At 35.8% G+C, this 14890-nt stretch overlaps 2 long non-coding RNA genes across 2 annotated transcripts; one reads left to right on the top strand and one right to left on the bottom strand.

The window, feature by feature from the left end:
• Positions 1 to 1240: 1240 nt before the first annotated feature.
• Positions 1241 to 2896, top strand: LOC129740288 (uncharacterized). Its single transcript, XR_008736193.1, has 3 exons — positions 1241 to 1336; positions 2544 to 2723; positions 2775 to 2896. It is a non-coding gene; the product is annotated as an uncharacterized LOC129740288 (long non-coding RNA).
• Positions 2438 to 3104, bottom strand: LOC129740287 (uncharacterized). Its single transcript, XR_008736192.1, has 2 exons — positions 2942 to 3104; positions 2438 to 2859 (listed from the first exon to the last, which is right to left on the bottom strand). It is a non-coding gene; the product is annotated as an uncharacterized LOC129740287 (long non-coding RNA).
• Between the last annotated feature and the right edge of the window lie 11786 nt (positions 3105 to 14890).

Raw genomic sequence — 14890 nt, 5'->3', positions numbered from 1 at the left:
GGCAAAATCGTCGGATGTAAACTAGTCAAGTTGTGGCTCTATCAATCTATTTTAATTCACTGCTAGATTCTACGGCAGAAAATGCTCATCGTGCCTCGATCAGTGGTGCTCTATATGCCTCGAGTCAACAAATTTAAGTAAAAACGTGTTTTAAAATTGATAAAAGTGAAAAATCAAAAAAAAATGTATGATGGTAGAAATTGAGAAACAATGTGTACATTATGTTGCAGTGCGTACATTATAGATCAAGGTGATTTTAAGATCATAAGAGCTTATTTCATGATGCTCAAAATTTATAATATGTGTTTTTGTGAAAAATTAATGCTATAGGAAGTACGAAACAAATCCTCATAAAAATTTATTTAAGAAAATACGTACTTTTGTGCTGTAGGGACCTCGATCTTCTTCAATTAAAACTACTTAAAACACGCTTTAATATGTGCACAAAACTTCAGCAATCGTTTATTGAAAACCACCACATTCATTCGCAACCTGCCGTAAACTGACCGTTACAATTCTTTCTCCCTCGATTCCTATTGTCATCTCCCTCTTTCAAAGCTATTCAAACCGGGCATCACTTTTCGTATTGACATAAGCTGTATATTTGTAGCATCACATTTCATCAAGACTCCACATCTCATCTCATCCTCGAAAAACAAAACGAATTTATTTTAATTAAAAAAAAAACAAAGTAGGTAGCTCCTCAAATAAGAAAAAAAATCAAAGCAATCTTAAAATTTTCTCTGGCATGAAAATCATTTTCATCAAAATTTTCAGCAAGTTTGGAAGTCTTTCTAATGAAGCCTCGAATACTGAAACTGGTCTTAAGCAAGACCTGAATTGAACTCAAGCAAATGGATTTAAGCAACGACTGGGCCGAAGTTAAGTGATACCTAAACCGAAATCAAGCATCCGAACTCTACTTAAGTACTCTAATTGTACTTAAGTACCTGAACAGGAATCAAGGCTTGAAGAAACTCCCAAATTTATTCCGCAAATCGAATTGGTTTCTTAAGATTTCGTCTTGGCCTCTCCTTCGAAGCTGCGCTTGGATCATCTGCCATCGGTTCCTTCATCAAATCGGATTCAACTTTCTCAGATTCTAAAAGATAAGTATATAAGTGAATAGCTCAGGAATATTATACGTGCAGAATAAATTTTAGAAACCAAACCAAATGTTCAAGTGTAATATGATCAACCTTACCGAACGATTTTGAAGATTTATCTTGTGTTTCCTGATCCTTATCGGAAGAAGTGATAGCCTGTCGCGGAATTGGCCAAAGCCTAAGGTGACTTACCGGACGTCGGTACACAACGCCATCTTCATTTACTACGCGTACGTCCACTCCTTTCCTTTTGATTACTTTAAATTTTTCCGGTTGGAAGCCTGGTTGTAATTTACCGGAATCGTAATTTCTCATCATCACCATATCTCCAACTTTGATACCGGATTTTTTTGCATGTCGACGTTTATCGGCATACATTTTTCCTTTCATTTTTTGTATTGAATCGTTGTCCCGTACTTCATCATCACGGCTCCAATATGCCTCGGTTCTTAATGAGGGCAGAAGGACCTTTGCAGGCCTACCCGTTAACAATTCAGAGGTGATATCTAACTTCGAAAATAATCTCGAACCTTTAAATTTGTTCAGCAACGTTTCGATAAGCGGTAGGGGATAGTGCTCCCTTTTGATAGCTTGATTTGGATAACGCATATTGATGCACAGACGGACATCATCGGTCCCATTCGGGACAACAACCATATGAGATATCCAATCTGCTGGTCCGATTACTGGTTCTATTACGTCAGTGTCCAGCATTTGCTGAATTTTTTTATTCACTTTATCTTCCATAGCCACAGGAATCCTCAAATACGAGATTTTCCTTGGGACAACTGAACGATCAATAGATAACTTTACTTGTACGTTAGGGAACTTTGGAAATATTTTTGGTTTCTCGTTTATGTGTTGCACATCCAGACCACCTACTTTCAAAACTTTGAGATCTTCGGAAGTTCTCTTGCTTAGTAAGCATCTTCGAGCACCTTGTACTACAAAAAAATCGGCATAGTTTGTTGGTTTTGTCTCATTAATCGAAATCCAGGCTTCAAAAATGACTATAACTTTGAGCGGTTTCTCACACGCATACGCTGTAAATTCCCTGTCGCATTGGAACTTTTTTTTAAACAATTTTGCATTCACGCTAGAAACTATTAAACCATTTACGATTCAAAAATAACCATTTTTAACCTTTTCCCAGGAAATGCCATTTTATGAGTTTTCCATGAGAACTCATAAAATGACTTTTCGGGGAGAAGTTGAAATATGGTTATTTTTTAACCGTAAGAAAGATACCATAGCAATTAGAAAATGGTTATTTTTTAACCGTAAGTGCAGTTTTGCGTGATTTGTAAAATTAATTGCAATTGTTGAAAGAATTTGGGAAAAAGAATTGTCAGAATATTTATTCCATTTCTTTTACGTTACACTAATAAATTATAGCCCATTATAATGTTTTGTTTGCCTTTTACTATAATATTGCAGTTTGGGCAAATACTAAAAGCAGCCAAATCACCCGGTAGAGAAGTTCCCCCAACGAGCGCTGCGGATGGCCAATGCCATAATTAATAGTTTGCAATCCGTTAACGAGAGGGGGATCCATTCATCCACGCCCGGTGGGAGATTTTTTCGAACATTCCGGCCCGTTCCAGATTCTTCCGGATGGTGAGAAAAACGATCCCTTTTGAACTTGTTTGAAACCATTTCTTTTTGTAGCGTTGGACCGGTGAATGAGTCCTCGTCCTTGTCAATTTTGTTGGTGTTTCAAACGGAATGGAACCGGCGTCATCCAAACGGTACCCTGAAATTTTTTTGTTTATGATGAAAATTGAAATAACCACTTGAATAATTCGAATCACTTGAATAATATTTAAATCACTTACCTTTCCCCATCATTAAATTTGATGTTTCTACGATTCCTAGAACCGATTTATTGGAAAACAGGATACACTTCTGCGGAGAAAAAAATTTGCTTTAAAGGCGTCCAGCTGAAATGTAAACCGCTTTCAAAATGGCGATACAGAGAACAGCAAATTACTCAACCATTTTCTGGTTTATACTCGAAAACTACCAAAATGGTTAAAATCCTTTCAGGAAAAATTATTGGAAAATAACCATATTGGCGGTTCTTAAGTAAATATCAAAAAATGGTTATTTAAGAAACATAAATGGTTATAAAAATTCGAGCGTGTTGGTAGATAATAACTGCTCCCAAATATTTTCGGTTACGGTATTAATAACCGCACCCGAGTCGATTAAAAAATCCACTGGCAAATGATCGATAAAACAAGTCAAAACCCCATTACTTGATGAGTTTTCCTATCAAAATAAACAAAGCGCATTACTTTCGGGTTTTTCTTCTCTTTTTTTTTAATTCATTTTTTTTTAAATAATTTAATAATATTAAGAAAAGTTTTAAGAATGGTATAATGTAACAAAATGTAAAGTACTCATACCTCTGGATTTGATAAATTGTTGGTTGAATGACCACCGTTATGATCTGCTACCGTTTCTGAAACTTCCTTCCAACGTAAGGCGTTTGTATTCTCAAGGTTTTTCCATGAATAACGATTTCGAGTGAAGCTATTACGACCGTTGGGACACTTACGTAAGAAATGGCCTTTTCCTTGGCATCTGTTGCAGTTAGCATTCCTAGCTGGGCAATATTTGTCACCTACACGATGTCTCCATGACCCACAGGCTATGCATTCTTTAGTTTCACGACTTACATCCATTTTGCGCCCACCTTGGAATGATCCATGGTTTCTTCCAGTTCTGAATGCATGATTGTTACGCCAATTTTGGTTTATCGCTGCCACAGGAAACGAATCTGTTTTGGATGACCCACAATTTTCCTTTTGTTTCAACAATACCTCTCGATTCATAGCGTAATTAATCAGTTCATTTAAAGTCATAACGTCTTCCATTCCCTTATCTCTAATTTTTTCGTCAAATGCCCCAATCGTTATCTGATGTAATAGCTCTTTTTCCGTGCGGTCTCGAAAATCACACCGTGCCGCTTGTGTGCGTAACCTCAATATGTATCGATTGAACGATTCGCCGCTAGATTGTTTAAGAGAAAGAAAGACTTCTAATTCCACCCTTTCATTTCGTTTTCCAACAAAGAAAGCGTTGAGTCTCTTGACGGCGTTGTCGTATTCAGGGACTTCTTGCGGAGCAAACGGAACTTTGGCTGGGGGCGGATAAATTTCATCTGCCACAGGTACCAGATGACAAAAAATTCTCTGAAGTCCCCAACCACCACGAGCCAGCATGAAAAGAAGCTTTTCATTTTGCGATTGAAAGTTCATAAGTTGCATAACTAATTCGCAAGACCTATGCCATTCCTCCCTCTCAATGCGAAGATTTGAAGAATCAACAGAATCATCGAAGGGTTCCCCGAGTAGACTTTTATGGCAAAATTATACCTAATTTTGCTATCATGCCTTGAAAGTAAAATGAGGTATCATTTTGCCCGAATAAAGGTGGTACAATGCCAAAATTTGGGTCTCACTTTTCATATATCGATACCACAATTATACCAACTCAAGGTTTCACTGAAACCTCGAAGATACCTCGTTTAGCCACCGTGTCAGAAAGCCTTTTGAGAGCAAATTGATGCCACTTTTAGGTTTCAATTACATCAAAAATTTGGCATCGGTATGCTTTCGACATTTTTTTTCAATAAGGCTGGCTTAACGAGGTGTCAATTAGCTTTCAATACAACCAAAACTTGGCATAACTATGCAATCTATGTATGAAAAATAAGAGCCATATTTTACCGTTATTCGGTCAAAATGATACAAAATTTTGCTAACAAAGCATGATAGCAGAATTTGGTTGAAATTTATCATCCAACAAAAATGAAAGCATATTTTGGCTTCCTAGGCGTGATAGCATAATTTAATCACATTTTAAATAATTGTAGGTTGTGACCCTTCAACCTATTCCAGCCACTAAATACACTACTTCCCGTCGACCCATGAACCTCCAACTTAGAAAAACTTAAACTCCGCCGAATCTCCCGAATATTTTAAGAACTTCTGTTCTAACGATCGAGTTCTACCGCTCACTTACCCGGCTCAAACTTGACTGCCTCTCCTCTTCATCTCCTTTTTCTTCCTTCCTGTCTTTTCTTCTTATTTCTTCTATCGGAATTAGGGTGGTCCGTTACAAGGTACTACTTGGGTTGATAATTTCAAGCAATGCTTAAATCGCCTGCACTTATGCAATATACCGGTCTTCGACAGCGAATATGAAATAATTCTTCGTGTTAAGAAAAATCGCCTTTACTTATGCAACGTTTTTTTACGAGAATTCACCACAATGTAGTTTTTTTGGCCTACCCAATGGTTTAAACAATTATTCTTTAATTTGCGCAACAAAATCTACTTGGGTATGACATCCGTGTCGTTTATGCAAATCTTTCTAAACTCGGATAATTAACTTTTTTTTTAGTCTTCCTGGCCCATTTTTTTTAAACAGCATCTTTGAATTTCTAATATGTTACATTCTATTATTACTAGTAGTAAATTGAAAAACATCAAACATGTTCATTTTTAAAACAATCTTTTGTCTCCGTTAAATCAGAAAACATAACCATAACTTTTTGGAATAGGTGGAAACTAGTTTCAATTTAAAATTCAAACTCATTCTAGTATACAATTTGGCATTATAACCTGTGTAGAGTCATAATGTTTTCATTTGATCTTCTTTTGTTTAACATTTATTGATCGTAATATACCTACACCCAAAATAATCCGCACGTAGGTGCTACGTGAAAAACTACATAATTTTTATCCAATTGATTTTCACGTAGATGCTACGAAATCAATATGTGAAGGCGTCCCTATAAGAATTTGTGTTTCATGGAACGCTCATACATTTTACGTGATTTTTTTGTCAGTTCAACGCGGTTTGTTTATGTTAGCCACGAGGAATGTTTTTAATATCCGAATGAAAGTAAGGGTGTTTTTTTCTTCCTGTTTTTGTTATTTTTCATAATGATTAAAAAAAAGCTAAATTTTTTTGAGAGTTAACTTTATTTTACTATCTTTGCACATCTTAACACTACACTTTTTAAGTATAAGAAACACTTATTTTTGGACATTCTTCAACGCAGCTTTCTTTTTGAAATCCTGTAAAAATTGAAAAGTATACATTAATAAAAAAAAAAAGTATTATTTGAATTAAATATATTTTACCTTGTCTGTTGTTCCGTAAATGGTGTTCCGTTGAACCTCTTTTTCGAACAGACCCACCAAAGAACGAAAGGTCATCTTCAGTTCCAACGGAAAAGCACTTGTATCCAGAGCCATTGCTATCAGAAAAATGAAATAAGAAAAACAAAAATTAGCGGATTGCAATTAAGAATTATTATCACTTACCAAAACAACAAATCCTAAACAGTTGAATATCCGATCATGATGACAACATGCACAACGGATTCAAAAATTTCACAACATGGAACAAAGCTGACTATATTCTAATTTGAATTTATCACCACACGCTGGAGAAAAATGCACAAAACGGAAAAGAAATCATCCACTTAGACTTTACGTGAAATTCACGAGTCAGTTATGTGGAAATAAAGTAGTTGCTACGGGGACGTCCTTGTTACACTGGGGTTACTACAAAATTCACGTAGAATCGATATGATGCATCAAAATCTTAGTTTACGTGAAAAATACCGTAGAAATAATTTCTAAATTATTTTGGGTGTACAATAAACACACATATGCTGACCACATATTGTAAAGTCTTAAAACATACGAGAGACAGCGAAACAGTGATCTTTCACATAGCTGAATTTGATAATTATTTTTGTAAGCCACGGTATTGAGGACTTGTTCAAAAATGCATTACAAATTGGAATTCGAGACTGCGTTTCAGTTAAAATTAACATGACAAATTTAAGAAAGCTCACTTAGAAAACATTTAAATCTTGAGATAGAAATTATTTCTTAATGAGTTAATTATTCAACAACTAAAAGCAAGTTAACTTTTGACTATTTTATAAACATTTTTTTATCGCAGAAAATAGATCAAGTCATGATATCATTTCCATGTTACTATTCTATTAAAGAAATTATTTAAATAATGAAACCTGGGTGATGCCTTGTTTTGTTATCTTGGAAAAAACAAAACCAAAAAATACTATTATTTTGCTATCAATTCCTTATTTAGGTATTGCTTTGGCATCATCTTTAGAGATAATGATGCTTCAATGAGACCAAATTCTGCCATCGGGAAAAAGGCGACGCTAAATTATGCTATCATTTTGGCATTGATAGCTCATTTTGGTTACTCTTTGCTATCGATTTAGGCATCAAAGTCTGCTCGGGTCAACGTTAACAAACTTCACAGCATCCATCTGTAAATAATATTTATTGAGTTTCTAAAGTCAATTTCGCTCCCCGTTTTCAACAATGAATGAAAATGAAAAAAATTAACTCTAAACTTCTTCATTTCTTTTTTTTTAACATGACTTTAATGCAGGGATCGAAAAGAGCACGAACACAGTACGTGCAACACAATTTTTTGACACGGCACACTGAAAACGAAATCGTGTTGTGTTTGTGTTGTTCAAATTAGTTGTGTTGCGGATGATACATAACACAGTCTACATGAAAAACATTGTGTGCAACATCTAATCGAAAGTGTTGACACAGATGACGATGTGTGCGACACTTGAATGTAGCACAACACATTAATTGTGTTGTGTTCAGATTAGACACAGTGTTTACAGAACGGACACAAATTACCTACTTATTATAGCTATGGCGGCACAACTTTTCCGTATGTTTGGGTAACGTGCCGCTATTAAGCCTACCCCTCTTCTGATTGTTTATGAAATTAAAGGGACGGGTTGTTACACGGATTTATCGAACAAATGGCCTTTAATATGAATAAAATTAATTATCATGCGTACTTAACTGGAATTTTTTTTTCCGAACATGCACTTATTCTGAACATACACATGAAACAGCAATCAAAATTTTAAACAAAATTGTTAGGGTTTCTATACGACGGGCCGGACGGCTTGAATTTGAATTTTTTTTTTTAAACAATTTGTTATGTTCTGCATTAACTTCATTTGAATGTATTTTTTAATATCTCAATTTTTGTTAATATTCTCCAATCTAAGTAATCGGTGCACGAAAATGTCAAAGTTTTCAATTATGGTGGAAGCCGAAATCGATCACCGGTGCGTGCCCTCCTTAAAAATAATTAGTTTGAAGCGAGTGTCAATTAAGTTGTAGTGCCATTAGTATTCCCAGCGTCAGTAAGGATTGTAGCAGTATGTGCAATGCGAGAAATGGAAGCTTTAAGACCTTATTCAAAAATTGATACTTAGCGCATTGAGACATCTTACGAAATGAAGAGAACAGTTTGTGAATGGTAAAATGTAACTTATTCTACGAATCTTTTAGGGACTGAAAAGCTTGCCATGAAAACCATTTCGGGAAAAAAATTTATTCACCGGAAGTTCAAATGCGGTTACTTATTTGTTCTAAGCTGGAACCTGGAGAAGATCAATCTTGAACCCATTCCAAACAACACCACAGCTATGAAGAAATAAGTTCGAAAAAAGTTCAGACTGGAGACTGGTCGAGGAGACTCTTCGCGCGTTTTTCCGATTCCGACATTTTATATAGAAGAATACTAGGAAACTGTGTTGCTTTCCAAAAACACAGTGCCGTCTCCCAACACAACACGTTTGAAAACTGTGCTGTGTTCGTACAGCACGGCACCCAAATTGTGTCGTGTTACAATGAAATGTTGCACACAATTTTTTTTTGTATCAGCACATGAGATTTCGTGTTGCACGTACAGTGTTCACAGCACAGTGTGTTTTTTTTTCGGTCCCTGCTTTAATGAATAGCCTTAATGATAATATTTTTCATGATTTTAATTTCATATTTTATGGTCGGCGGAAACAAACATTCCATTCTACTTTCATTACCGAATATTATTGCCGTTGCGGTGCTTAACCGAACTCGGATCTTTTTTCAATCTAAATACTTCGTACAATAATAAGCTTCAGCTATACCTCGTTTTTTTTTGCCTCTTCGGTTATTTACCGGACTCGGATCTTTTTTTTTTTTTTTTAATTATTAAACTTCATTGCGATGGTCTTCAGCCGAACTCGATTGTTTTTTTTTCTTAACTCCATGTTTAACAATTTTTAATTTTTTCTAGAAACCTCTTCGGTCTTCAGCCGGACTTGGTTTTTTCTTTTTTTTTTTAATATGCCGTTTCGGAATTAAACCGCTCTCGGATCTTTTCATTGAAATGCTTCATGATTTGTTATAGTCACTTTCTCAATTCCATCCATTATCCATTTTTATGATAACTCATCGATTTTCATTCGTTTCAGCCGCCATTTTGAAAAAAAAATCACCAATGAAACAAAGCTTCCGAAAAAAATTGAATATGGGTTGAAAATCAAAGGAAAAATCACTCACCATCGTACCGGCTGCGCCAAATTGTAGGGACCTCGATCTTCTTCAATTAAAACTACTTAAAACACGCTTTAATATGTGCACAAAACTTCAGCAATCGTTTATTGAAAACCACCACATTCATTCGCAATCTGCCGTAAACTGACCGTTACAATTCTTTCTCCCTCGATTCCTATTGTCATCTCCCTCTTTCAAAGCTATTCAAACCGGGCATCACTTTTCGTATTGACATAAGCTGTATATTTGTAGCATCACATTTCATCAAGACTCCACAGGTGCTCGTTATGCCCTTATCTCCCCTACATTGAAATATCTCGGTGCCACCTCTGATAGCACGAAATATGTAGATACAGTAGAATCCCGCTCATCAAGGCTCCGGTTATCCGATCCTCCACTTTATTTGAGCCACCAATTTTACCCATGTAAAAATGTGTTTTATCATCGCGATATACTTTTAAGCATTTCAATAGAAAAATTAAATAGAAAAATAAAAATCCATGTAGGATCCGATCTATGCGCCTTGATGATATGCAATACCAGAGCAAAAGGGTTTGTCAATGGATTTCGTTTAATTTGAGGGGGTCCCTCTCCCGACTTACTCGGGTAAGCGGGGTTCTACTGTACATCCTTTTGCATATCATCCGGGCGTAAAGCTCGATAAATATATGGATCATGTGCCAACCTAATAACTGGGAAACAAGTGCTCGGAAAACAGGAGTTTGGATAAGCGAGGATCTGCTGTTCAACATTTCTCCTGTCTTTTTTTTAGCGTTCAAGTCTAGAAGCCAACGGCCGTGTGATCGAATCTCATCTCTTTCTGTGAGCTGGTGGTTTAAGCTTGGTAAGATGCTAGCCATCAAATCCTTGAACGATGTACGCTGAAGTTGTTACGAGTTTCAAAGTCTTGTTCCACCTAGGTACTTGCAGCTTAAAACATGTAAACCTCGGGGAAGCAGTCATCAATGGTGGGACGTATCGATAAAACAGCACTGCAGGATACACGTTGATGTGCGCAGAGCGCAAATACCTAATAATCGGATTTGAAGAACCGAAACGGAGGTGGTGAGTGATTGGAAGAGAGATCCTCGACATATATGAGGGCAGGAGAAGCCACGATCTAGAACACATGTTCAAAATTTGACGAGGGTTTTTGAATGGATGAATAAAACAGACATTTGGATAGAGACAAATAAAATCCCATGATGATGTTAGCCACGACTGCCATCAAATAAATCATTTTCAATAATTTCTTGGACAGTGTCACCTTTCAGCAAGCAACTATATTTGCTTCAAACTTTGAAAATCAAACTGTTCAATTATTGGATCACTGAAAACGTCAATGTACCTTCAATCTTGCAAAACAAACTTACTTTTTGGTCGCTAGTTTTACCCGAATTGTTCCTTCAAAATAACTGTATTAAACGAATTACCCCAAAATGTATCCAAACATTTATAATGGTCACATATTCACAATCTGTTTAGTATTATAATCTTTGCGTTCAAATTGTGGTAAATATAGTTTCTATTGAAACGGCTCAAGTAATGGTTTTATAGCATGTGTCTAGGGAAAAAATGTATCATTTCAATGTTTTGAAAAAGGCTTAAGCTACTCTTCCAAAATATTATCGTAAAATCCTTTGATTATTTATTTATGAGCGATAAGTTAATCGAATTCAAAATATAGTGTTCTATAGACAGTGTTTTCTAGCCATATTCCTTTTCAAGCAATTCAACTTTTTCAACCATTGCCGCTATTTACGTTTAAATTCCTAAAATATATGTGCATAAATTTAGGGGTAAAAGCAGATGATACTGAATTAGGGAAGAATGACACGAAGTACTAAATTCCGGTCAAAAATTGATACTGAAACCAGTGTTCCGAATATCACTCAATTTTCATGAGAGACACTGATACGTTTTCAACAGCGAAAGCATAAACTAAATTGTCGGTTTGTTTACCTCCCAGCGGGGCAAAGATTGTGTTCGACAGCGCTGCTCCGAGAATCAAAGAAACAAAATTTGAAAGAGAGACGATCCTTCTCCAGTTGGAATTCTCAACTGATTGAGGAGCTACCTGATTTTCAGTTTCTTTTTTCGCTCAATAACTTTTCTTGATCACTCACTCACTCACTCATTCATTTACTGATCGATGATCGAATGCTGTCTGCCTAAAACATCTTGCTTTGTTGTTGCTGTTGTTGCGGAGGATCAAAATAGCCATTCAAACAGGCAGGCAGTATATATGTACATAAGTATCTGCGCTATGGCAGAAAGTAGGCAGGCAGTATGAACCGATGCAAAGCCGCATTGATTGAGTTTGAGTGAGTGAGTGAGTGGATTTTCGAATTGGATCTTGTATCAGTAAGTGTCTCAATCACTTCTGATACACCAGGTAGTGAGCCTGAGAGATCGACTTTGATGCGAATCCACTCTCGCTTTTGAATCTTGTTTACATTGACTTCGCATTGTCGTTCTGCCGACTCTCAGGGAACTACAGGCAGCAGCATTCGGCTTTGAATTTTTCCAACTAGAAACCTATCATGAGCGTTTCTTCCGAGTGATTATCGGAACTCTGACTGAAACCACTGAAACTAAAGATTAAATGAACATTTTCTAGCTCTTAACTATCGTTTCAAGCGCATTTCGGCTCTCAGGAAAATACTGCATGGAATATGTTTCTTGCGTTACGTTATTTAACGAATCCGTGGCGGACATTGAAAAATTGTACTGATCGATAATGTTACAACGGCAAGTCATTTTTCAAATCATCACGAATATACGAGTCAGCCATTTAATCACATTAAATGCAATCATTTTACGCGAGATAAAATTGGGCTTTGTCAACAGTATCCGCTTCTTTAACCTGAAGATCGCTCGTTTCACTCATCATTTTTCATCACTCGGCCATTCATTGCAGACGACGAGCCTTATCCATTAAATCTGCGTTTATGGTATCCAAAGCCGTGAAACTAAAGCTGCAAAATTTGAGCAAATCGCCATTAATTTTGTGCCATTTTAAGAATGAAATTAATTGCGGAACGGCTTGCCATTTTGATGAAATTTCATGCTTTTCCTCCCAGGATGCCGCTGCTGCCTGGGTGGCATAATAGTGGTTGTAAAATCTGTAAAGCTTAGCTGAAATTGACTACATTTTCGTGTCTCCCAGACGAAAATGGAGGAATTGCGTGAATGCCAAGAGCCTCGTGGTTGCCATATGGCAGCAGAGAAATGGTTTCACTTGGCTTGATTAATGTATAGCTGGCGTCAAAATTGTGCTTGGCAAAAATTATGATAATAAGGTTTTCCGTTCGGCGCAAAAACGCCCCGAGAGTACAGAGAAAATGAAGATGATGAAGCTAAAACGCAGCCTGGGACGCAAAAGGTTCCAGATTTAACGACCAACAACGTTTCCTTCTCCATCTAAGGATTTTCATCCTTCCCTCTGTAAACTCCTGGCAAAAACATGTCGCCGTTTCGCGCCTAGGAGCATTAACCTGATTGAGAAAACGTTAAATTGATGTTGTTTTTCCTGGAGGGCCTCTCTCTGTGTTGCAGCTGCTTTTAAAATGTCAGGTTATTAATTTTCACGAGGCGGATGTATCGAACCCGTTCATGAATTATTAATTTAATCCTTGTCTAAGATTAATACGATTCATGGCACCTGATGGCACTGAATGATGATAATGTGTCAGTGAAGTATGCCGATAGGTTAGCAAATCTTGACAATTGCTCTGAGATTAGTGTTCAGTGATTTAGGCTTAGGATGATTGATGGTAATCGATTACATTTTGAAGCATTTTTTCAATTTAATTTTATATGCAAGCAATTGATCTCTCACAATGAAAACACAATTTTGAACGAATTGGGATGGAAAGGACATCAGAAAATAGAAATTTTAATTTTTATGCCAAATGACTTCAGAATGCATAAAACATCGAAATCTGGCAATATCTCGAAAACAGTTTTTTGACTTTTGAGAACTAGCCGTTTTTCGGAAAACCGTTTTTCAAACAAACAGTCGGTCGGGAAAAAGTGAAATTTGCGGGTCAGATATGGTGAATTTCAAAAATTTGACTTCTTATGGAAGGAGGCTGTATTGAAAAATCAACTTTAAATGGCACACAAATCAAACCATTTTAAGGCGATTTTCATAAAAATTTGTTCTTGAGCACGAAAAAGTCAGCGATGAAGTTAAGTTGAACATTTTGAACGATTTATAAACTTAAAGTTTTACACCGATGCAATTTGCGAATGCTTGAAAAAAATAAAATAAAAAATTGAGACGACGATGACGTTTGTTTAGAAATTTTTATCTCAACACTCTTATCATTGAGGTTACCCACGACACCCTACTCTCCCTTAAATAAAACAAATTGAGACATAACTTAAGAACTTATGACAGAATAAAAAACAGAATCGTAGTTTTAGTAAATAATTATTAATCATGTAAGTATTGTAATCAGAAAGTCAGGTTGCAGCTATCTCTTTTAAAGGGTTAGTTTTGAATGATGCTGAAATTAAACTTATAATTTTGTCTTATAATCACAGTGACTTTTTTCTTGGACCTTTAAAAAAAGATCTCGCAATCTTTGAAAATTTACCTCATTTCAGAGGATACTCCCCAAGCAACCAAGAGTCACATATTTACTTGAATGTTGGCATTGAAATTTACATATTGGCTAACAAAGAGAATCAACTGCCCAATTCCCGTTAGTGAACTTTATGTACCGTAAACTGGGGAAACTTTGATCAGCGGAGTAACTTTGATCAACATGAAATTTTTGCAGATAATCATCATTAAATAAGTGAAAAGTTAAAATATCTGAAAACTACGTTCGAAAGCCTATAAATTGAGTTACAAATAAGCTAAATTTGGTTTTATTAGGAGATTTTTTATATTTGTTAAAATGAAATTTTATAATCTTATAATATTTAGGTTTTCGAAGGCTCACAAACAAACATCTCTCCTTATCAAATTTAAGCATTTAGGAGCAAATGGGTTGTTTAATGTAAAAGTTCAACTTCTTTCTTGGTTTAAGTTTAGTTTAAGTGTCATTTTTATGGTCATTTGATGATAACTTTTGGATATTGAAAATAAACGGTCATTTTCCGCGAAAAAGCCCGTGTAGAAAAAATGGCTAAAAACCCTATCAAATGGTTGAATTTGAAGAAAAAAAGAACAAGGGGACAGTACGAGGACTAAGGGAAAGTAAAATTGATATTTGTTTTTAAGGCCAAAAAATATTGAGAAATGTTTGTAATATTTGTCCCTAAATGTATGCAGCAACTTTGCCCATCTTTTAAGTATATTTGTTTTTGGAAGAAAACGTAAAAACATCCAATTTAGTCCATACAAAAAATTACCGT

The sequence above is a fragment of the Uranotaenia lowii genome, chromosome 1 (genome assembly GCF_029784155.1).
Source record: "Uranotaenia lowii strain MFRU-FL chromosome 1, ASM2978415v1, whole genome shotgun sequence".
NCBI lineage: Eukaryota > Metazoa > Arthropoda > Insecta > Diptera > Culicidae > Uranotaenia > Uranotaenia lowii.
The sequence above is the reverse complement of the archived record's forward strand: the minus strand, read 5'-3'. Positions and strand labels throughout refer to the sequence as shown.